Source organism: Pan paniscus, chromosome 8 (assembly GCF_029289425.2).
Source record: "Pan paniscus chromosome 8, NHGRI_mPanPan1-v2.0_pri, whole genome shotgun sequence".
Classification (NCBI taxonomy): domain Eukaryota; kingdom Metazoa; phylum Chordata; class Mammalia; order Primates; family Hominidae; genus Pan; species Pan paniscus.
In genome coordinates, this window is record NC_073257.2 from 27,739,258 (window position 1) to 27,764,741 (window position 25,484).

At 45.6% G+C, this 25,484-nt stretch overlaps 1 protein-coding gene across 2 annotated transcripts in view; it reads right to left on the reverse strand.

Moving 5' to 3' along the window:
• The window catches only part of LOC117979556 (RNA-binding motif protein, X-linked-like-2), a 157,856-nt gene that overhangs the window by 119,485 nt on the left and 12,887 nt on the right, over window positions 1-25,484 (reverse strand). Inside the window, exon 2 of one of the 2 annotated variants that reach the window (XR_010113158.1) lies at window positions 11,789-12,005. The exons of the other annotated variant lie outside the window; for it this stretch is intronic. The gene's annotated coding sequence lies outside the window, so the exon portion shown is untranslated. The remainder of the gene's footprint in view (window positions 1-11,788; window positions 12,006-25,484) is intronic. 2 annotated transcript variants of the gene reach the window in all.

Consider the following 25,484-nt stretch of genomic DNA (forward strand, 5'->3'; position numbering starts at 1 on the left):
AGACAGAAAGGCTCACAGCCAGTGTCTCAGTTCCCAATGAAAAGTGGATCCCAGACCAGGCTGAACAGCAGGATCCCCAGGGGATACCCCACCCTACTGAGTCAGAATCACCAGAGGTAGAGCCTGGGTATGTATGTATGTGTGTGTGTGTGTATGTATGTATGTATGTATGTATGTATGTATGTATGTATAAGAGACAGGGTCTTGCTCTGCAGTCCAGGCTGGAGTGCAGTGTCACAATCATAGTTCACTGCAGCCTCAAATTACTCCTGGCCTCAAGCTATCCTCCCACCTCAGCCTTCAGAGTAGCTGAGACTACAGGCGCATGCCACCAAGCCCGGATACTTTTTTTTTCCTCTTTCTTTTTGGAGAGAGTCTCACTCTGTTGCCCAGGTTGGAGTGCAATGGTGCTGTCTTGGTTCACTGCAACCTCTGTCTCCTGGGTTCAAGTGATTCTCGTGCCTCAGTCTCCTGAGTAGCTAGGATTACAGGCATGCACCCACCACACCAGGCTAATTTTGCTTTTTTCATTGTTGTTTCTTGTTTGTTTTTCACAAATAGGACTTCTTATTTGCCAATGTTTTAAGTCAGAACTTTAAACAGATTCTTGGACTGGAGGTTCATATCCATCAACTCATTCAACTTTAGCATGTGTCTCGTCCCTAGTGGGTTTTCCAGAACTACTACCGTCACCATGAAGCTCCATGTCTGTCAAACCCAGGGTTCTCCAACATTTTTACTTTTCTAATGAAGACATCATGGAGAGGATACATTGGCAAGCCTTTTCTACATCTTTTCCAATGTTGTCTGGAATCAATTTATTAACCACCTCTTTCAAGTCATTTGTCTGCACCTCTCAGGTCATGATTTCCATCATCTTCTTCTGGATTTGGCAGACTGTTGGTGCTAAGCATAAGAGGTCTTCAGTATCAGATTGTTGTGTTTTTTAGTAAAACCAACACAAAACAGAAGGAAGAAGTAACCATCGGTAGTCTTGACATCAACATGAGCTTCAATCATTGTTGAACATTTTTCAACCTTGGAACATATTTTGTCACAGGTAAGACCCATGCCATAGAAGTTAGTCAGGCAGTTTTTGCCCTGAACATCTTCAGTAATCAGCTTGAATTTTCTAAATGCAACTTCATCATTCTGCAAATCAGCAAGACTCATTTCAAACACAACACCCTTGAGACCATCAGATGCAATTTGGGTTCCTTGGGTCCTGGTGGCCAAGTCTTTCCAATATTTCTTATATTGAACATAGCAGGTGCTTTCACATCATACTGATCTTTCTTAGAGAATGGACCAACTACTTTCTTCTTAACTCCCTTTTTGCCACCTTTCATAAGGCACTTGTTCTTCACAACCGCCATGGTGCTGCTCAAAGTACCAAAAGGCTAAATTTTATATTTTTGGTAAAGAAGGGGTTTCACCATGTTGGCCAAGCTGGTCTTGAACTGGTGTCAGGTGATCTGCCCGCCTCAGCCTCCCAAAGTGCTGGGATTACAGATGTGAACCACTGCACCCAGCTGATATTTATTTTTTCTTTTTTTGTACAGACAGGGTCTTGCCATGTTGCCAAGGCTGGCCTGGAACTCCTGGCCTCAAGCAATCTTCCCACCACAGCCTCCCAAATCACTGGGATTTCAGGTGTGAGCCACCTTGCAGAGCCTGGAATCTATTTTTAAAGCCAATCAAGTGTTGAATAAAATTGCAACTTGGGCTGCTTTTTCTTTGCATTTTTTACATTTCAATGGTTTTTAATATATTCGGAGATATACGCAAACATTACCAGTCAATTTTAGAACATTTCATGACCTCAAAAAGAAACCTCATACCCTTTAGCTAACACCCCCTATCCTCCCATGCCCCTACCAGCCCTAAGCAACCACTAATCGACTTCCTATTTCTATAGATTTCCATCTGAATGAAATCATGTAGAATGTGATCTTTCATCTGTTTTGAAGGTTCATCCACGCTGTAGCGTATGTACTTTCCTCTTTTTTGTGATCAAATAATATTCCACCATGTGGGTAGACAACAATTGGTGTATCTCTTAATCCGGTGATGGGCATTTGGATTAATTCCCTCTCTGGGTTATTACCAGTGATGCTACTGTAATTATTCATGTACAAATTTTTGTGTGGACCTGTGCTTTCATTTTTGAATATGAAAATATGGCACATCTCCAAGGAAGACATACAAGTGGCCAATAAGCACATGAAAAGATGTTCAATGAAATTCATCATCAGGGAAACAGAAATCAAAACCACAATGTGATATCACTTCATACCCATAAGGATGGCTAGAATCGAAGATAGAGAAAATTGGCCTGGTGTCGTGGCTAATGCCTGTAATCCCAGCACTTTGGGACACCGAGGCAGGTGGATCACCTGAGGCCAGGAGTTTGAGACCAGCCTCGCAAACATGGTGAAATCCTGTCTCTACTAAAAAAATACAAAAATTAGCCAGGCATGGTGGTGGGTGCCTATAATCCCAGCTACACGGGAGGCTGAGGCAGGAGAGTAACTTGAATCTGGGAGGCAGAGGTTGCAGTGAGCCAAGATTGTGCCACTGCACTCCAGCTTGGGTGACAGAGCAAGGCTTCGTCTCAAAAAAAAAAAAAAAAATACAGAAAATAACAAGTGTTGGTGAGGATGCAGAGAAACTAGAACCTTCATACACTGCTGGTAGGAATTAAAATGGTGTAGCCACTGTGAGAAACAGTTTAACAACTTCCCAGACAATTCTACATAGAGTTACCAAATGACCCAGCAGTTGTACTCCTAGGTATAGGCCCAGCTTGGGCTCTTTTAATCTATGGAAAATGAACTATGGGTACTTGACAAGAACAAAGAGGGAGAGAGGCAGAAATGGTGCCATGAGGGCACATCGATTGGTCTCTAGTACACAGGGCTGCTACTGCAAATGGTCTCTAAATGACTTCATCAGTTGCTCATAAAAAAAAATCACCCTCTGCTCCAATCGTGGAGGAAGAAGTGTGGATTGGACCTGGTGAGCAACGGTTAAGACTGACGGCTAAACTTTATGAATGATGAGGGGATTTACACATATAATCTTGACTGTACTAATTTTTTTTATTTTATCCACTGTCTTTGAAAACCTAACTCTTGACTAAGAACTGACTTTCCTGTACTTGTTACTGACTCTAAGTAAATTTCCAATTCCACATAGTCCAAAGATGATGTGCTGAGAAATCTCTCAAAGGAAAAATGCTAAGAATACAGGCAGAGTTATGCGGCGAATTTTGCAGAATTAGCACAAATTGTAGTTGTAGGTATGAAGCACAAAACATTTTCATGAGTAAAGAAAAAAGTGTTCATTCTAATAGAGGCTGCAGGATGAGGCCGATCAAGCTGCTTGCCCAGCCAGACCTTGGGCTCCTACCTAATTTGTGTTAGAGTCAACTCTGATGGAGTCTGGATCTCAGTCATCTTTTTTTTTGACATGGAATCTCGCTCTGTCTCCCAGGCTGGAATGCAGTGGGGTGAACTCAGCTCACTGCAACATCTGCCTCCTGGGTTCAAGCGATTCTCCTGCCTCAGCTTCCCAAGGAGCTAGGACTACATGTGCATGCCACCATGCCTGGCTAATTTTTGTATTTTTAGTAGAGATGTTTCATCATGTTGGCCAGGCTGTCCTCAAACTCCTGACCTCAAGTGATCTGCCTGCCTTGGCCTCCCAAAGTGCTGGGATTACAGGCATGAGCTACCATGCATGACCTGAATCATCTTTTTATCCTCCACACCTGGAAAGTTCTAGACACACTGTGGTTCCATACAAGTTTGTTGAATAAACAGGAGACAGATAGAAAGTGGGAACACTGGAAGTAGAGAAGATTCCAGAAATTGTGCATATTTCCCAGAGACTGTGGCCCAATTCCTCAGTCTTGCCAGAGTTTCTCTATCTCAACTCAAACCTTATGTGTGGGCCCAGACACAGTGGCTCACACCTGTAATCCCAACACTTTAGGAGGCTGAGGTGGGCAGATCACTTGAGGCCAGGAGTTTGAGACCAGCCTGGCCAACGTGGTGAAACCCCGTCTCTACTAAAAATACAAAAATTAGCCAGGCATGGTGGTGTGCACCTGTAGTCCCGGCTACTCAGCGGGCTGACGCACAAGCATTGCTTGAACCCAGGAGGTGGAGGTTGCAATGAGTCAAGATTATGCCACTGTACTCTAGCCTGGGCCATAAAGTAAGACTCTCTCAAAAGAAAAAAAAAAACCCTTATGTGTGAGCCTTGTTACAGAATTAATGTTTATATGGACAATATGTACATGGGTGTATGTTAAGAGCATGAGTCATCCACAAGATTTTAGCAAAGTCCATTTAGAAAGCTCAATGCTTTGGGCTTCCACTTGCTTTGCTGCCTCTGTCCTCAGAAGGAGGCTTCATCCTTCAATGTAACCAGCAAATCCTTTAGGCAGAGATGTACACAACATACTCCTATCCTTGGCTGTGACACCTTGAAAGGCTCTTCTTGGTGGCCCCTGGTGCTCATTTCAGAGTAGTTCAAATTAAGATGATCAGCTTTCATGCCAATCGCTCTACAGATCACTCCTATTATGACCAATTTTTCTAAATGCTTTATTGAATTATTACTTAAAGAAATGTGCACATAGAAGAGGTCAACACAGTACTTTTCTTACAAACTGAACATACTGTTCAGGCGCAGTGGCTCATGCCTGTCATCCCAGCACTTTGGGAGGCCGAGGTGAGCAGATTGCTTGAGCCCAGGAGCTCGAGACCAGCCTGGGCAACATAGTGAGACCCCCCTCTCTACAAAAAATAAATAAATAAAAAATTAGGCAACAGTGATGACACATGCCTGTAGTTCCAGCTACTCAGGAGGGCTGAGGTGGGAGGGCTGCTTGAGCCCAGGAGGCAGAGGCTGCAGTGAGCCATGACGGTGCCACTGTGCTCCTTCTGGGTGACAGAGCAAGATCCTGCCTCAAAAAAAAAAAAAAAAAAAAAAAAAAAACAGAACATCTCCATATTAGCGACACCCAATTCAAGAAACAGAACATTACAGCCCCTTCCAGGATATTCCTGACATCTCTTCCATCTCTACTAACCCCTGACTACAAACAGCCTCCACCTATTTCACCTGACATTGTACTTTATGAAAGCAGCAGTTCTCAGATGGGGGCTATTTTGCCCCCTGGGGACATTAGGCAATATCTGGAGACACTGGGGGTTGTCTGTACTTGGGGGGAGTTGTGTTACTGCATCCAGTGAGTCCAGGGATCCAGGGATGCCGCTCAACATCCTAAAATGCACAGGGAACCCCTACATATGCAACAGAGAAATTGCTGAGCCAAAGTGTCAGCAGTGTCACAGCTGAAACCCTGACATACACAGAATCACACAGTATCTGCTCTTTCGTGCTGAGGATCTCTTTCATTCTGATCATTGCATAGGAAACAGAAATGTCATTTGGAGGCAGGTAGAGTCCAAAACAAAGAAAATCCAGAGTTTTTTGTTTTTTTTTTTTTTTTTTTTTTTTTTTGGTCAGCCTGGTGCCTTTAGAGCTAGGATTTAGTTTCCATTCTTTCTGTCTCATTTTCAAGTGATTTTTCTTCAACTGGCATCTGCTGGGCTCAAGACCCGGAGATCCCCACAAAGCTGAGATTCACATGGGAATTTTGTACACACCCACACAGGTATACACTGCCATTTGCATGCAGACATCCACCCACAGATACACACATCCGGAGACCAAGACAGAAAGCAAACTCCACCATAAAAGCACGCTTCCCCGAACAGGAGAAACGCACCATTCAGTCAAGGGAGGTACCTATTTGTTTAATTCAGCCTCTGATAGGCTATTGCCAAGCCCAACTCTGAAAGTCTTCCCCTCTAGGAAAGAGAGATGGATTTTTTCTTTACTCAAGAATATAGATCTAAAAAAAACAAACACTTCTGCATCTCAAAGCAGTCTCTACCTCCGGAGCTACACATATTGATCAGCATTTTATTGTCAATTTTCTTTTATTTGAACTGGAGAAAAATATAACCTAATTGTGTTTTTACTGACAGTTTGGAATCAGTCACACTAAATCCAATTCTCTGGGTTCTCATGATTAAGGTGTTTAATTTGGGGGACAACAAAGCAAAAGCATTGGTCGTGTTTTAATATAATTAGTACACGATATATCTAAGGGGTTCAAGTATCACTGTAGCAAGAAGCTCATTCTGCAGTAAAAGGGGGATTCTGCCACTAGGATTGAGTGATGGTGGTTCATGGCTGCACCGTTTCATCAATGTCTCTTCAAGAGTCCATGGAATGTGGAATGGGAAAGACTGAAATAGTCCAAGTCTTGGCTAAGCTTCTATTAAGGGGTGTTAGGAGCTGATAAAATAACCTGGTCTTTATAGACATCCCACACTGTAGTTCTCTAAGCTACAGATTCTCAGATTTTTCTATTTTATAAACCAGTAAAAATATTTTATTAATTTGAGAACCAACATAAGGTTGCTACTTTTTTTTCTTTTTGGTAAGAAGGAAATTTTTTAAACTACCAGTTTCACACACACACACAGAGAGAGAGAGAGAGAGAGAGAAAGAGAGAGAGAGAAATTCCACCATGATTGGTCAGAATAGGTTAGGTTTTGCTGCAATAACAAACATCTCCTAAATCTTGATAAATTCAAACATCAGAAGTTGTTTTTCTCACTCGTGCTACATCTGCAGGGAAGTGTGGGGTGCTCTGTTTTCCATCAAACTTGCCCTAACACTAAGGCTAATGGGGGTTGCATTACCTCTAGTATCACCAAGCAGGGAACAGATGGAGAAGAATGCTAGAGAGCCTTGTACTAAGAATTAAATGCTCCAGGCTAGAAGTCTAACACTGCACCTCTGCCCCCAGCCTCTTGGCCAGTACTAGCCACATCCCCTCCCCCACCACAGGGCAATGCATGAAGACAGGAGAATTGGATACATTACAAATTTCTACCCCATGGTATTTCATAAGAGAAAAAATGTAAATACAAAAATGTTTTAATAGAATAGAATATATACATTTTTAGAATAAAGAACAATCCTCCAAAAAGGACAGCTGGTGCTCTTTCACCAATGGGCACATTTCTGTGACATTTTCTCTGTTTTTCCATTTTATCCTTGACCTATGAACATTTTATACAGATGGTCCAAAGAACACCATTTGGGGACCACTGCTCTAATCAGGTGATGAAAACGGCCCCAAGAACAGAGCAGTCTCCTTAGCAAAGACCCAGCAGGGCCAGGGTGACCATGTTCTCACCATCAATGCGCAGACATCCACCTGCAGCATCCTCACATCCCAACATCAAACAGTGGCTCTTTATAGCTTGATTCTAATGCCCTTTGATCTTCATCATCATTGTAAAGCTCTCTGGCCCCAAGATATAACATCGCCACTCTAGCTACATCCTGCAACTGTTCACCTCTCCTGCCTCCTCATCCCTCTAAACTTCTCTTCACAACCTCATGTTTCCTTCTTGCTTTACCTTCCTGCTCAGCCTGGACCTTACAGTCACCTTCTTGTAATGTGCTCCTAAACGCGTACTTCCCTGCTTTCAACCACACCCATCTGGAAAATCTCCATACCCCATTGATGACTTGCCTCGCAACTGCCCAAGGGCTGCTGAATGATACTGGAAAGAATCACAACATGGATCTGGTAGTTCCACTAATTAATCTCACCATCCAACTCTAGGGTAGACTTCACTTCTGTTCAGCAATATTTTTAAGCATCACAAATAAATTCCAAACCATATTTGCTATAACATTTGACTTTAAACCTCTTCCATATCTCAAAGCCCCTAAACCCATCCCTAGGGGTTTCAGAGCCCAGAGTTGAGTTCTCTCAACTCACTTCCATCTCACCTCTAGATCACCGTACCTTGACTCTCTTCCTCTGCCTTTCCCATCTTATAAGGAGAAGCATCCTTCTCCTTTCCCAAGCTACCTTCTCCACTTGTGCCTCATCTGAGACCTCCCTTTATCACCCGTTCCCTTGGAACTCCCATGACTCATCACCTTCACTCATCATTTCACTCATATTTTGTACCATGTATGTGACAGGTGTTTAACATATAATCATGCTTAAGTCTCCACATGTTAACAAGAAAAACCTTGATCATCCCTGCTATGCCCTCAAGTCATTACCCTCCCCGCTCCTTTCCTTTGTTCCCAAACTTTGTTGATCTTCATCAAACCCTCTGATGCAGATGGCTCCAGTTTGCATCCTATTAGGTTGGTGCAAAAGTAATTGCGGATTTTGCCGTTAAAAGTAATGGCAAAAACAGCAATTATTTTTGTACCAGCCTAGTATCTTTTCTCCTTCTACCAAACTTTGTCCCTGAACCATCTTATCACCTATAACTACCTCCTCCATGCAGTTGATTCCCAGATCTGTATTATTCTACTGAAAGTCCATTCCCCAACTTCCTCGGCTAGAATAACAGAAGCCCAATTAGAATTCATGCTACCAGCTTACCACCACCACCACCACCACCACCACCACCACCACGACCACGACCGTCACCCTGCCATTGTTAGCAAAACCATCTCTTGAGTGGAGCTCAAAGATTTGTAATGATCTCCCACTCCCCAGAAAGAGAACTTCAGACTCAGCCTAGAAGTAAAGATCCTCCAGATATGGCCTCAACTACCCTCCAACCCATGTCCCCAGTGCATCCCTTTGATGCCCCCTTCAGTGGAGTTAAAATGGAGTGAGTGTTTTTCTTTTCACATACTCCTGGTATTCTTCCACAAATACAATTTCACCTCTTGAATATTTTCAAGGATTCTCCATGCTACACACAGTGAAATCCAAACTCCCCATCAGGACCCCAGTCTTCCCAAACCCTCTTCACACTTTTCTGCCTCCATGCTTTTCCCTGGGTCATCGTCTTCTCTAATATAACCTTGTGTATTACTCTAGGTTCTCCAAAGAGCAAAGAGATAGACGTAGAGTTATACACATAGAGAGAGACAGATTGATTTGTTGTAAGGGATGGCTCACATGGTTATGGAGGCTAAGGAGTCCTGGAGTCTTGCAGCCAGCAAGCTGGAGACCCAGGACACCCAATGATATAGTTCCAACTCGAGTCCATATCTAAAGTCACGAGAAGATTGCTGTCCCAACTCAAATATAATCAGGTAAAGAGAGTAAATTCTCTGTGACTCTACCTTTTTGTTTTGTTCAGGTTCAGTGGATTGGATGAGGCTCACCCACATTGGGGAGGACAATCTGCTTTATTCAGTCTACCAATTAAATGTTATCCTCATCCAGAATACCTCAGAGACCCACCCAGAATAATGTGTAGCCTAATATCTGGGCACCCCACAACCCAGTCCAATTGATACATAACATTAACCCTCACGCCTTGCTTCTACTCTCTCGCCATTACTGCATGGCCAAATCCTTCCCTTATTTCAAGTCTTAGTTCAAATGTCACCTCTTAACTAAGCCTTCCCTGCTGACCCCAAATATTAATAGAATTGGTTTCTCCCTTCGCTGATGTCTCAAAATACTTTGTGTGTTTCTCTTTCACTGTATTTATTACAAACTCCCTTATAAATTAAGGCAGTGATTCCCAAATTATCAAAAGAGTATAAAAGAAGTCATCTTTGACTGTGAAATATCTCATGGAATATAGCACATGGCCTCTTCATGAAGAAACTACTGGGAGAGAGGAAGACAAGCTGGAAGAGGCCAGGGAAAGGGGGTTAGTAGAAAGCACAATGAGGCTGGGCTCATACGGTGGCTCACACCTGTAATCCCAGCACTTTGGGACGCAAAGGCTGGTGGATCACAAGGTCAGGACATCAAGACCATCCTGGCTAACATGGTGAAACCCCGTCTCTACTAAAAATACAAAAAATTAGCCAGGCGTGGTGGCAGGTGCCTGTAGTCCCAGCTACTCGGGAGGCTGAGGCAGGAGAATGGCGTGAACCCGGGAGGCGGAGCTTGCAGTGAGCTGAGATGGCACCACTGCACTCCAGCCTGGGTGACAGAGTAAGACTCCATCTCAAAAAAAAAAAGAAAGAAAGAAAACACGATGAAATAAGTCAGTGGATGGGTGCCTATAATTTTTAAGGGAAATAGAGTGTAATCCAAGAATTTTATAGCGAGCCAAATTATTGCCCAATCAAAATAGGCAAAAGATACTATCACATATTCAAGAACACAGAGAATACAGTTATTTCTGAGCTCTTTAAAAAAAAAGCCTTCATAATAAAATTGAGTCAGCCAAGAAATTAAAAAATAAGCAACTTGTGATTTGAATGACCATGACAAAAGGCTAGTGATGAGAGGTGAATCCATTTAAAAACAGGGCTATGATTGCAGAACAGAAAGAAAGGTGGTCAACCTTAACAACATGAAACAACCTAGAAATAACTAGTTTCCAGAAGTAAAGGGAGGGACTGTAGGAAGCAGAAGTGCTGATGCCCCTTATTAAGTCAATTAATCAGGTCTAAAATTGAAACGTGGTTTTAAACCTATAATTTCTTGTTTATTTTCCTCCCTAGCTACCTGAGGATCAATCACCATGATGAATGACACGGTAACTATCTGGACCAGGAAGTTCATGACCAATCGACCGCTCCAGAGGAAACAAATGGTCACCAATGTCCTTCACCACGGAAATGCAACAAAATGTACAAGATCATAATAGGTGTCATCTTCATATTAATAGTTGGACACAGAACCCATGTTGGTGGTGGTTAAACAATGGGCTTTGGCATGCTATCTGGTTCTTTGAATTATGCAAAGAAAAATGAACTCAAACATAGACTTGCAAGACACAGCTGGCATGAGAAGAAAACGACCTCGAGAAAACAGCAAAAAGAATGCAAGAGTAGAATGAAGTCAAGAGACTGCAAAGGCCAATGTCAGTGCTGGCAAAAAGCAAAAGGAGTAAAGATTTTGCAATGACTTTATTTGCAGTGACTGTACAAATTTTGCATGAGATGATCAATCAACTGTAAAGACTTTTACATATATATCAAACATCTTACTATTTTTCATCATCTTTGATTTCTTAGATGTTCTAGAAACTGATTTTTAGTGAGGAAAAACTACATTTATCTGAGTTGACCAGTTCCTTCAGTTTCACTTCCATTTCTTTTTCTTCTGATAAATTTACACGGCATTCAATTTGCTACTTCTTGTTTTTAAAATCTCATTTTGTGTGATCAGAAGTGTCTGTTCATGTCTCTAGCCATCTTTTTGCATAGCAAGGAATGCTGTTCACTCAATATTAGAAGGTTTATTTCTTGGGGTCGTGTGATTTGGGGTGATTTCTCTCCCTTTTTGTACTTTTCTGTATTCATTAATTTTTTTGAGACAATGTCACCAATGTCCTTCATATTAATATTTGGACTCACAACCCATTTTGGTGGTGGTTAAACAATTGTCACCCACATTGGAGTGCAGTGGTACGATCTCAGCTCACCAAACCTCCACCTCCCAGGCTTAAGCAATTCTCCTTCCTCAGCTTCCCCTGTAGCTGGGATTACAGGCACGCACCACTACCGCCTGGCTAATTTTTATATTTTTAGTAGAGATGGGGTTTCACCTTGTTGACCAGGCTGGTCTTGAACTCCTGACCTCAAATGATCCACCCGCCTTGGCCTCCCAAAGTGCTAAGTTTACAGGCATGAGCCACCGTGCCCAAACTTTTCTGTATTAAGTTTTTTAAAACACAACATTTAAAATAATCAAGTCATTCTTTTTGAATCTACTTTGTATTATAGGTATCCAAATACTCACCTATTCTCTCTTACGTGATGACAAACTTGTTGAAATGTCATTTCATTTTGTGGCTCCAGCCCCAGGGATTCTGCCTCTGATTCTAAAGGGCCTGCATGCAGAGTGAGCAAGCCGCCTGGATGATTCTCTTGCAGATGTTTTAAGGGCAGGAGTTTGAGACACCCTGATGCAAAAGAACGAACCCTCAAGGAAGTTGGCTGTACATGTATTTTCCTTCCTAGCACAGGAAACGACAGAAAGATTATCCAATCAGTACCACTCATAGCACCAGATTATGTGTGTATGAGGAATTCAGAAATGGTTTGATCAAGGCTGAAGACCTAAAAAGAGGCTCTTCTCTTGGACACCAAGTCCCCATCTCATGCGTGGCTGAGTTAGTAGAAACTGAGGATGATGCTTCTTCCTCCAGCATTGGTGTCCCATGGTTTCTGTTCAGTAGATGAAGTACCTCCATCCCCCAACATCCCCAAGTTCTATCCCAGTTTCCTCACATACACTTTTTTTTTTTTTTTTTTTGAGACAGAGTCACGCTCTGTCACCCAGGCTGGAGTGCAGTGCAGTGATGCAACCTCAGCTCACTGCAACCTCCACCTCCCAGGTTCAAGTGATTCTCCTGCCTCAGCCTCCTGAGTAGCTGGGATTACAGGCATGCACTATCATGCCTGGCTAATTTTTGTATTTTTAGTACAGACAGGGTTTCACCACGTTGGCCAGGCTGGTCTCAAACTCCCGGCCTCAAGTGATCTGACCACCTCAGCCTTCCAAGTGCTAAGATTACAGATGCGAGCCACCGTGCCCAGCCTCCTCACTTACACTTTTACAGAAGATCTGATCATACCCACTCCGCAGAAGTCAGAATGGCCCCCACGTGGTGCTAAACGGGAGTGAAAACTTGAGTTCAATCAACTGAGAGTGACACAGAAACATTTCCCCCAAAACGCTTTTGGCAGCTCTGCTGATCCATAACCTGGCTCCATTTCAGGACAAGACCTCCACTTAGGCTGCACTGGCTTCCTCTAGAGTAAGTCACATTAACTCATGGCAAACACAACTGAAGGGCGAAAAGATTCTTTTTAAAATGATTTTTGTCTCTCACTTACCAACACACGCTGGCCTCCCTAGAGCCTGACTCCATTCAGCACCTGTTCCACTGAGCACCCACTGAAAGCTCAGCTCATGAGCTGAGATGACCCAGACATCAAGGAGTTTACAATCCAGGGGAAAAACAGACCTGAATACAAATGGTGACAATACAAGACGGAGTCAAGGAGCCCAACTTGAAGTTTCAGCAGAATAGCACCAAAGACTAGTTCCCAACCCAGCTCCCAGAGCCAGAGCCAGAACCAGAGCCAGGCTGGCTGCATGAGATCACCTGGGAGCTTTTGCAAACATAGGTCCTAGCTGAGCCCGTAATCATCAGACTGGCAGTCACTGGGAGTGAGTTCCAGGAATTGGTTTATTTAATAAGCACCCACACACACATGATTCTTATGTTCCTATGCATTGTAGAAACATGGAACTATGGAAAACACTAAAAAAAAAAGGCACTAAAAGAAACCTATAAATATTCACTACCATCCCAGGCATCATGAGGACGCTCCACGTGCACTATTTACAATACTTAGAATAACCTGCAAGGGAGGCATTCATTCATGACGATGGGCTTTATCGGGATCAGAGCCAGCCCTGGGAATGCTTGAATCTGCGCTGAAGGTCACCCCCTCCTCCCCACAGCAGGGGGCTAACATTAAGGAGCAGGGGCCAGATGGGAAATGGAGTGTCCTTTTATTATGAGACCACAGTGAGAGAATTTTTTTTTTTCCAGAGTTTCGTTCTTGCCACCCAGGCTGCAATGCAGTAGTGCAATCTCAGCTCACTGCAACTTGCGCCTCCCGGGTTCAAGCGATTCTGCTGCCTCAGCCTCCTGAGTAGCTGCGACTATAGGCGCCCGCCACCACGCCTGGCTAATTTTTGTATTTTTAATAGAGACAGGGTTTCACCATGTTGGTCAGGATGGTCTTGATCTCTTGACCTCATGATCCACCTACCTTGGCCTCCCAAAGTGCTGGGATTACAGCTGTGAGCCACCACGCCTAGCCTGAGACTTTCAAGTAAAGCCACAATGGACCACAGAGCTTAGACATCAGGGCTAACATGGAATCTCTGTCATTAAATCTTGAGATCTTATTATCTTTGCTCAAAGAAAAAAATAATCACAATTGACATTCTGAGGACAAGACATCTGAATGTAAACTTGATCTTAGAGGATATTAAGGAATTACTGGTAATTTGATTAGGTATGACAATGATCATAAAAAAAATGCCCTCATATTTTTAGAGGGAAAATAAATTACGTAAGGATGAATATAGGATGTAATCACATAACTACAGTAAACCATTTTTTAAATACTTCAGAAAAACAAATGGAGTAAATATTGCAAACATTAATAGTTTTTAAACCTATGTGATGGGTATATGATAGCTCATTAAACTAGTCTCTCTACTTTTATGTATATTGAAAATTTTTCATAATAATAATTAAAAAAAACCTTGGCCAGGCACAGCAGCTCATGCCTGTAATCCCAGCACTTTGGGAGGCCGAGGTGGATGGAGGACTGCTTGAGCCCAGGAGTTTGAGACCAGCCTAGGCAACATGGTGAATCCTCATCTCTACAAAAAATAGACAAATTAGTCAGGCACGGCGGTGTGCACCTGCAGTCCCAGCTACTCAGGAGGCTGAGGTGGGAGGATCACCTGAGCCCAGAAGGTCAAGGCTGCAGTGAGCCAAGGTCACGCCACTGCACTCCAGCCTGGGCGACAGACCCTGTCTCAAACAAACAAGCAAACCAAAACCCTCTTGGTCCCATTTCCCAAAAAAAAAAAAAAATGATTTTTTTGAGATCTTACCATCTTCTGGCTTGGTGCAGAGTACAGGAAATCAAGACAAAGTACAGCACACAAGGAATAAGGAGGGACTGAAGCGTGGGGGAGGCTGACACCGTGGACTCTCCCAGCTCAGTCGACCCATGCGCCTTGCTTCATGGAAGAAAGGAATGGAAGATGAGTCGTGCCTTTAGCACACAGTGACCTTCCTCACTAGTAAATGCACCTCCAGAAGTATCCAAGAACTCAGTGCCAGAGCCAGGCTGGCTGCATGAGAATCACCTGCGAGCTTTTGCAAACATAGGCCCCTACTGGGTCCAAATGTATTTGTCTCTTGGAGAGGAGGAGAGAGGCAGAACAAGGAAAAGGATGGGAAGAAACCAGCCTTGTGCACAGGAGGATGCTGGGATTCCTCCTGCACGTTTAGCGCAAAGCAGCCTATTTTACAAAGTCACAGAAGCTCAGAGAGGTAAACCTGCCCAGGTTCTCACAGCTTGTAACTGGCAAAGCCCGCCCAAATCTCTGTCTCTAGAGATAATTCCACTTGCTTCAACTCTGGAGTTGTCTTAGTTGCAAAGATAACAGATTCCACTCATCACTCACTTTTGTTTGCAGATATTGCCTAAGGTCCCTTGTGAATATTTAGGTAAGGGCTGTTTTTTTTGAGTTTTTTGTTTGTTTCTTTTTTTTTCTCACAAAGCAATCTTGTGGAAAGAACCCAAAGTGCCTTCCCCATTTAAGACCCTGTAAACAGGGAGACGAGAGTCTGGAGTCCTGGTCTGGTTTCTACACCTTCCTTAGATTTCCCTGCATGTAAAACCCAACAACAATCTTTGACAAATTGCCTCCCCTAGGGGAGAGATGGAGGAAGTGTTAACTTTGCTTTTTTTTTTTTTTTTTTTTTCTGTTTTCAGACAGAGCCTCGCTCTGTCTCCCAGGCTGGAGTGCAGTGGTGCCATCTCGGCTCACTGCAACCTCTGCCTCCTTAGCTCAAATGATTCTTGTGCCTCAGCCTCTCGAGTAGCTAGGACTACAGGCAGACGCCACCACACCTGGCTAATTTTTGTATTTTTAGTAGAGATGGGGTTTCACATATTGGCCAGGCTGGTATCGAACTCCTGGCCTCAAGTGATCCACCCCCCTCAGCCTCTCAAAGTGCTAGGACTACAGGCATGAGCCACCCTGCCCAGCCACTTTGCTATTTTTTTTAATAGACAGCTTCAAGGTCCAATATGATTTCACAGATTAGGAAACATCACAGGCAAAGAAGAACACTTTGCATTCAAATAGCAGAATGTTTTCATTTTCAAAGAGCTCTCATCTGCCATCTAATCTTGTCTTCCTAGCAGTCCTGGTAGAGAAGCAGATGTGGTTTCCAATCCCACTTTCCAGAAGAGGAGACTGAGGCAGAGGCTTTGCAGATACACAGAGGACATGTGAGGACAGGTGAAGGTCATGATCATTGTCAGCCCCCTCCCCCAACTGGACATTCCCAGATCTGGTGGACTTCCAGCCAGAGGAGACAGAAGGACTGGATCACTCAACTCCACCATGGGTGCCAGGACCCAATTTTTCCCTGGCTAACTCGGTCACCTCCTGTCTGGGATCTCCAACTACTACCCATCCCACAAATCTCAGCTAAAACAGCAATTCAACGGGGAAGTTTTTTCTGGCTCCAGGATTGGGCCAGGCCCTCTCCATGGCTCTCAGCCCTTCCCCTACTGCAGAACTTAGCACCTGTATGTCACTATTGGTTAAAACATGTGTCTTTCGTATGCTCTCCACGTTATGTGCAGCATCTGCCAAGAATAATAATGAATGGTAAAACCTAATCTCTATTGAGTGTCGATGATGCACTTTTAATGTGACATCTTATTTAATCCTCACTATATCTGCAAGAGTAGAAGCTATTAATAGCCAATTTTCAGATAAGAATATCAAAGCACAGTTTCTATAACTTACCCAAGCAGCTAGCTAGGAGGCAGCTCAATTTGAGCTCAGGGAATCAGATTCCAGGAACCATGTTCTCAATTACTAGAGCAGATACCTCCCCAGAAGCTAGTAGGTGGTTGCTGAGTCTTTGTGGAATAAATGAACAGAAGGACAAGCAGTGGATGGATACCTAGGTGGGTGGGTGGATAGATGGGTGGATGGAAAGATGGGTGGGTGGGCAGGTGGATGAATGAATGGGTGGTTGAGTCGGTGAAGAGATGGCTGAGTGGGTGGAGAAATGGATGAGTGGTTGAGGGGGTGGAGGGATAGATAAATGGGTGGACGGGTGGGTGGATAGATGGGTAGATGAGTGAATGGGTGGATAGATGCATGGGTGAGTAGATGGATAGATGGGTTGGTGGGTGAGTAGGTGGATGATAGCTGGGTGCATAAGAGAGTGGGTTGGATGGATAGATGGGTGGGTGGGCGGGTGGAAAAATGGGTAGGTGGGTGGATGGATGTATGCATGTCTGGATGGATGGATGGATGGATGGATGGATGGATGGATGGATGAATGGATGGATGGATGGATGGAAGGAATGGTGGATGGATGGACGGACAGATGAACACATGGACTTGAGCCTTTATTCAGGGTCCTCCAAAGAATTGAGTGATTTCCTAGGGTGTGTCATCACCTGCAGGTGGGTGGGCAAGGGGGCTTGCCTCTGTAATACTCATGATTATGGGTGGTGCTCAGCCTTAGTCGCCACTCTCAGAACAGTTTATTGACTAGGAAAGTCAAAACTGGCATTGACAACTAGTGCAAATTACAGCTGTAACTAACAGAAGATGTTGAGTGATGAGAGCTGGGCAAACAATAATCAGTAACTTGGCTGTGTCATGTTGCTGCCATGCTGGACAGGTAGAGCCACGGGTTCCTTAATCCCTCCATCACATTGAGGATGCTTATCAAGACTTCCCCAACCATGGGGACAGGGATCTTATCAAATACTTGCAGTTCACCCCAAAAGTCTCACCCTCTTCGTTCCACCTGCACATGACCTTCAGCTCAAAGACATTTCCAGTCCTCCAGGTCAGCCCTTCTTCCAGCCTTTGAATTAACCCTGATGACTGCCTGCCCATTAGGTATCTTCACCTTTCATCACACAGCCTTTTCCAAGGCTTTCCTTCAGTCCAGTCCTCACTAAACGCTGGAACTGTTGTTGACAAAATCCAGAACAAGCTGGCTGGGGGATACAGGTGGGAAGCAGGCTGTAGTAATGGGGACAAATTCTAAGCAATCTCGAGCACAGAAAAAAACTAAACAGGTAAGAAAGAGGCAGTAAAGAGAAGTGTGAATTGTGCATAACTGAAGCTGAAGAAGATCGGGGGGCATGGCAGACCACAAGATAAATATGATATAGACTCCTTTTTAAAAAAGTATAAACACTCACCCTTTCATACTGACAACTGTGCTTCAAATATTGCTAAGGTCTTTACTAAAGGCGAGTCAGAAAAACTGAGTATTTTATGCAATACAGTAAGAAGGCCCATAGGCAAGCATGTTCCTGACACCACCTTCTAGGATAACCCCTGGGATTCTGGTTAGGCCTGTCCTAAAGTTGTCTCTCACTCCTGCTGTTGGAGAACTACCATGAGAAAAGAACCATAGTGAAGTGGTTAAGAGTGTGCACCCAGCGACCAGCCAGATCGCTTCAAACCATCACCATCTAATACTGAGCAAGTTACATAATGTTCCTGAACCTCAAATTTATCATCTGTAAAATGGGTATGCCGTCATTCATTAATCAAATTCTAGGTAAGCATGTACCAAACACCAGAGACACAAATGAGAATCAGGAACAGGAATGGCCCTGGCCCTCACGGTGACCACAGTCTTGAAGGGGAAGGATGACACGCACAGAAATAGGAAGCCGTAGCTGAGCTCATGACACCTGGCATCATGAAAGCAGATAACAAGGGGTTGCTGTGACTGAGTCAGTGTGGCAAGGCGTCCCTGAGGATGTAGTGACTCCACTGTCAGATGAGACCGTGACCAGGTGAACAGGTAGGGAGAGGGAAAATCTTTCCAGGCAGAAAGAGCAGGATGTGCAAAGGCCCCATGGCAGGAAAAGAGCAAAGGAAGTGCAAGAGCCTGAAAGAGGCCAGAGAGAACAAGTGAACATGTGGATAATCACAGCACCCACCTCATACAGGACTTGCAAGAAACTGAGACCCTGTCTGTAACAGATTCAGCAATGACTAAATAGAAACTATCTCCTAAAAGCACAGGATGAAGCTCCTTGGTGGTATTTCCCATGTGAGGCTGCCATGGACTCAGAGGCCAAGTTCAACCTGCCTGTAGACAACCTCCAAGCCAGCTGGACACACATACAGCCTCAGGATCGGGATACCCAGGTCAGAGTCCTGGATGCTTGAAGTCATGATAAGTATCCAGAATGACACAGAATTCCAGCCAGGCATGGTGGCTCACACCTGTAATCCCAGCACTTTGGGAGGCTGAGGTGGATCACCTGAGGTCAGGAGTTCGAGACCAGCCTGGCCAATATGGTGAAACTCCCTCTCTACTAAAAATACAAAAAAATTAGCCGGGTATGGTTGTGGGTGACTGTAGTCCCAGTTACTCAGGAGGCTGAGGCAGGAGAATCGCTTGAACCCGGGAGGCAGAGACTGCAGTGAACCGAGATTGCACCATTGCACTCCAGTCTGGGCAGCAAAAGTGAAACTCCGTCTCAAAAAAGAAAGAAAAAAAAAAAGAATGACACAGAATTTGCTAAAGGGGGATAAACGGCTTTCTTCCAAAGCTGGGCCTGGTTTCTACAGAGAGTCTTTCAGATGAAAATTAAGCAGCTCTTTGCAAGCAGCTCTTTGCAAGCACCTCAGAGAAGAACCCCTCACCCTGATGAATCAGGCACACGGGCGGATCCAAGACAATAGGCTGCATGCATGTGAACAAGCCTGTGGTGGAAATGCAGTGCTTTATTTGTTTGGGGTGGTTTAATCACCAGGAGGGAGAAGCTTCTAAAGCAGCATTCAGAGGTGGCTGTTGCCTGGGTTTTCTGGAAGGGGGAGGCGGTGAGGATGAGGGCTTCCATTTCATCTGCAGGCCCCTTGCAGAAGGAGCTGGGGAAAGCTTTGCAGCCATCTGCACACTGTTTGCCATCTTCTCTGGTTGGGCAGCCGAGCTCCAGATGGGGGCGGATGGGATAGCTCTTGCCACCGTATTTGGAGAGAGATGGCAGGGAAGTCAGCCCCCATGAAGAAGACAGGAGCACACAGGTGCTAGGCAGTGCTGCCTAGGCCCCTGGGGCTGAAGTGTCCAACCCCGCAGCCTCTAGGTGACACTAAAGCGGCCGGAGAGGATCTTCTCTGTCCATCTCCATCGTGGTACCTACAGACACTTGGAGAGAGTCCTTCACACGGGAACTCACAAATGCACACTGATAACCCCCACACAGAACTCTCATACGTAGCAAGTGAAAAGACAGGATGCCAGTTTAACTTGAATTTCAGATAAACAACAAATCATTTTTTAGGGTAAGCAGGTCCCAAATATTGCATGGGATATATTTGCACCAAAAAAAAAAAAAAATGGTTAATGAGAAATTCAGGTTTAATTGGACTTCCTGTATTTTACCTGGCAAGCCTAACCCTGCGTAAACACAACCTCGAGCTTGAAACTCACAGAGAAGCCACGGCCGTGCTCACACACGTGCACAAACCCATATGCATTACAGAGTCAAGGGCTGTGATAAGGGTCCCCACCCTTGCACACTTCCCTGTCCTCTGTCTGGGCTCAGAGTAAACAGAGGGTCACCTGGCATCCAGGTCTAAGCTGGGCTTGGAGGTGTCCTAATGAAGCAGGATGCTGACCTGCACTTCCCCAGCTCAGCCGGGGCTGCAGCCAGGCCTAGCTTCCAGTCTCGGGCCTAGAACACACAGCACAGCCCCAGACCTTGGCAAGAAGGCTTCATCTCAAGGGCCACTGGTCCAGGACCTATTAGAAGCCCCACTTCTTTCCTCTGTTTCTGCTGCCATTGCCCCAGTCTCTGACCCTGACACTCAATCACTCTATAAACACAGCAGGTACTAGGGGTGGCTCTGGGCTCAGCACTAAAGACAATGTCCCTGGTAAAGCCACAGTCTAGCAATGACAGTCAACCACGTATCAGCAACAGCCCTGCCCCACAGGTGCTGACTGCGCACAAGGCCGGCGCTGTGAAGGTGCTCTCAACACTCATTTCACTGAACCCTCATGGCAGCTCTACGATGCAGACAGTAGCATCACATTATCCCCATTTTACTTTTGAGGAAACTGAGGCCTGAAGAAGGCAAATGCAGGCCTCGAGATTTGCAGTAACATTGCCAGGAATGTGTGAGAAAGCAAACTTCTCCAGCGTGAGGCAGTCTGCCAGAGCTCAGAAGCCAGAGTCCCTGTTAGCAGGGGCTGGGGGGACTGTGGGGTGGGGGCAGACAAGCAGGTAGGGGCTGGACCCCCCAGGACACCAGGGTGCAGACTGGTGTGAGTAACAGAAAGAGAGGTGGTCATGCCATCATCTGCAGAAGATGATGTCTTCAGAGGACAGTACCATGTGAGCCCTTGGGGAGCCGGATGACTGGATGGAATTTTGCACAGGATGCAAATTAAGCACAGATCCCCCTCTGACCTAGACGGCCCACCTCCAGGAACATCTCACAGAAATGCAGGCACAGAGCACCAAGTGCTGTGTGTAAGGAAATTCATCAGAACACCATCTGTGATTGGGAAAAGGCGGAAACCATCCAAAGACGTATCGGTGCAGGGCTGGTTAAACGAAGCAGGGTGCAGCCACACGTCAGAATAACTGCTGGGAGAAGAAGGTGGTACCCAGGTTCCAACATGAGACAATGTCAAAGACATGCTGCCTGAAAAGCAGGCTTTCCAAAGAAAAAATATATCATTATTCCATTTTTACTTTTTAAAAAAGGTTACGATAAACACTTCTGTGCAAATACATGTGCTTGACTGCACAGAGGAAAAAGGTGTTGACAGGAACAGAAAACCAAACTCTGCGGGTTCTCACTCATAAGTGGGAGTTGAACAATGAGAACGCATGGACACAGGGAGGGGAACATCACACACCGGGGCCCGTCAGGGGTGAGGGACAAGGGGTGGGAGAGCGTCAGGACAAATACCTAATGCATGCGGGGCTTAAAACCTAGATGACGGGTTGATAGGTGCAGCAAACCACCATGGCACATGTATGTCTATGTAACAAACCTGCACATTCTGCACATGTATCTCAGAACGTAGAATAAAAAATAAAAAGAAATCAAAGAAAAAGGTGTGGAGAGGTATACCCCAACCCTTCCCAGTGTTACCTCTGAGAAGCAAGATCAAGAAAAGCAAGTCGAGAGGATGTTTTGTTTTTTGTTTGCTATATAATTTTTTTTTTTTTTTTTTTTTGGAAACATAGTCTCGCTCTATTGCCCAGTCTGGAGTCCAGGGACACAATCTCGGCTCACTGCAACCTCCTCCTCACTGCAACCTGCTCCTCACTGCAACCTCCTCCTCACTGCAACCTGCTCCTCACTGCAACCTGCTGCTTCTGGGTTCCAGTGATTCTCTTGCCTCAGCCTCCCAAGTAACTAGGATTACAGGTGCACACCACCAAGCCCGTCTAACTTCTGTATTTTTTGTAAAGACAGGGTTTCACTATTTTGGCCAAGCTGGTCTCGAACTCCTGGCCCACCCACCTTGGCCTCCAAAAGTGCTGGCATTACAGGTGTGAGCCACCATGCCTGGCCTGCATTGCTTGAATTCTCAGACCACATGGACCCTCTCAACTGGTCCAATTGCAAGAGTCCAAGACAGGAAAGGCAGAAGGCAGGGGGTTACCCCTCCATCAGGACAACATAGAACAGAGTCAAAAAAGAAAAACATGAATGGATCAGTCAACAGGGCCGTGCACGTGCCCTCCCAGGCACCTACACCTTGCAACTTAAGCTGACAAGTTTTCAAGCCACAGAGTCTTCCTTCCTAGAGACTAGCAAGGACACAAGCCCTGGCCAGTCCCTTCCAGGAGGATGGTCTGAGGGATAAGGTGGGGGGCACAGTCAGGGGTGGCAGGAGGAAAGGGGGACACGAAGCCAAGGAAACCAGGGCACCCTATGCTTCCTGAAGGCCACCAGGACAGGGCAACACACAGAGCCCCTGTGTACCTGTTTCTACAACAGCCTGAACACAAGGAAAAGGAAAACAAGGGAAATACACAAAGCCCAGCCTCACCTGGCGCAGGTTAAATAAAGGTGTGTGACTTCTTGTCCTTTGGAATTGGAAATCCAAGCTTCCTCTTCTGTGCCTTTAAGGTCCTGGCTGCTGCCCCACAGCTCCCTTCTCTTCCCTCCTCCTCTTGTCCTGACTTTTTTTTTTTTTTTTGAGATGGAATCTTGCTCTGTTGCCCAGGCTGGAGTACAGTGGCACAATCTCAGCTCACTGCAACCTCCACCTTCTGGGTTCAAGCAATTCTCGTGTCTCAGCTTCCCGAGTAGCTGGTATTATAGGTGTCACCATGTCCGGTTAATTATTGTATTTTTACTAGAGACAGGTTTTCGCCATGTTGGCCAGGCTAGTCTCAAACTCCTGGCCTCAGGCGATCCGCCCACCTCGGCCTCTCAAAGTGCTGGGATTACAGGTGTGAGCCACCATGCCTGGCCCTCTTGTCCTAACTCTGCCATCTCTTTGCAGTCTCCCCTGAGCAGCTTTCTCTGGGCCCGCCCTGCCCCCCTCCAGAGCTGCACTCTCAAACCACCCCCCAATGTCCCCTGGCCCTGGCTCCTGCCCCGGGGCTCTGATCCTCAGCTGGTGAGGTCTAGAGGGTCAGAGGGAGCCAGACTCCCTAGAGAAGCTAGGCAGGAGCCCTGTGCTGGGCTGTGGGTAACCTGCCCCCTTCCAGCTGGGACCAAATAGAAGGGGGAAAGGCTGCCCCCAGAATACAGGGCTCTCAGAGGCCCTGGGGATCTGTGCTGGCAGTCAGGAGGACTGTCACCTCAGTGCAGCTGCCTGCAAGGAGGGCTGTGCAGGAAGCTGCATGTTGCTCAGAGAACAAAAAAAGGAAATTAAATGCACCATCTGGTTATTAGCAAGAGCTTTTGAGACAGGCACTTAAATATGCATGCCTAGACATTATAAAACTTGGGGGAAATGTTAATTTCAATAACGCCACTTCTTGTGCTTGCAGAAACCATTCTTTTATCTCCCTTCCTAGTAATTTGGGGGCTCCATCCCTCAGAGTGGCAGCACCAAGACAGCTGGCCTCACTGGGTTTTGTAAGCTGTGCAAGGTGAGATCCCAATCCCTTACCTGGAGACACATCTTAGGAAAATGTTAGAACAGGGCAACGAGTTGCCATTTCCTCCCTCCTTTCTCTTCCCCGTACAAAAATCAGAAAGCACACTAGCCCAGGGCCCAGCCACAGTGGAGAGGAAACCCCACTCAAAATCCTGGGTTGTGTCCCTCATACCAAAGACCTGCAAAATTGGGGCTCACCTGCTGCAACCCTAGCCCAGATTTGTGTACATTTCAGGGGTGGCTGGACTCACGGCCGCCTGGGACGTCAGGGTGGTACAAAGTCCTCTTAATCTAAGACTGTCGGGGTACAAAGATAAGCATTTTTTTTTCCCCTTTTCTTGAGAGCCAGATGGTAAATAGTTCAGCTTTGCAGGCCATAGGTCTCTGTCCCAACTATTCAACTCTCCATTGTGGCAGCGAAGCAGGCACAGACAATATGCACTGAAATGGGTGTGGCTGTGTTCCAATAAAACTTTATATGTGTGAACAGGCAGGGGGCTGGTTGTGGCGTGTGGGCTACAGCCTGCCTCCTCTGCTATGGCGTGATCTCCAAGGAACGATCCATCTTGTAGACCAGCAGCTGGCACTCAGGAGCTGCTCAGATAATTGAAGGAGGAATGGAGAAGGCAAGCAGCCCCCACTGTGCAGACGTGAGGGTCCCCCAGCAGCACCATCCTTTGGCATCTCATGCCGAGGGACAAAGCCAGAGCAGGGCTCTCCACCAAGGCTGGGCTCTCCTCCAAGGAAATGTGATAACAGGACAGAAAGCACTGTGGAAGGATAGGGGCTTTGGAGTCCCACAAACCACAGTTTGCAAGACCAGGAGCATCCTGCACTTCCTTGCACACATCCTGGGTGGGTGCTGGAGCATCCAGACTTAGAGTGAATCTTTTCTCCCTCCTCCCCCAACTGGCCTCCCTTACACTTCCAGCAACAATGTAGTGTACGTACACAATGGAATACTATTCAGACTTCAAAAAGAAGGAAATCCTGCCATTTGAGAAAACAGGGATGAGCCTGGAGGATATTATGTTAAGTGAAATAAGCCAGGCACAAAACGACAAATACCACATGATCTCACTTACATGTGAAATCTAAAAAAGTTGAACTCGGCCAGGCATGGTGGCTCATGCCTGTAATCCCAGCACTTTGGGAGGCTGAGGCCGGCAGATTGCTTGAGCCCAGGAGCTCGAGACCAGCCTGCATAACATAGCAAGACCCCATCTCTACAAAAAAATACAAAAATTAGTGGAGCGTGGTGCTGCATGCCTGTACTCCCAGATACTCAGGAGGCCAAGGTGGGAGGATTGATTGAGCTTGGGAGGTCAAGGCTGCAGTGAGCCAAGATCACAACCCTGCACTACAGCCTGGGCAATAGAGTGAGATTGTCTCAAAAAAAAAGAAAGAAAAAGAAAAGAAAAAAGTTGAATTAACAGAAGCAGAGTAGAATGATCGTTCCCAGGGTGGGGAAGTGGGCAGATGCCAAAGGACACAGAATGTCATTTTTATAGAGGAAGAATAAGTTCAGGA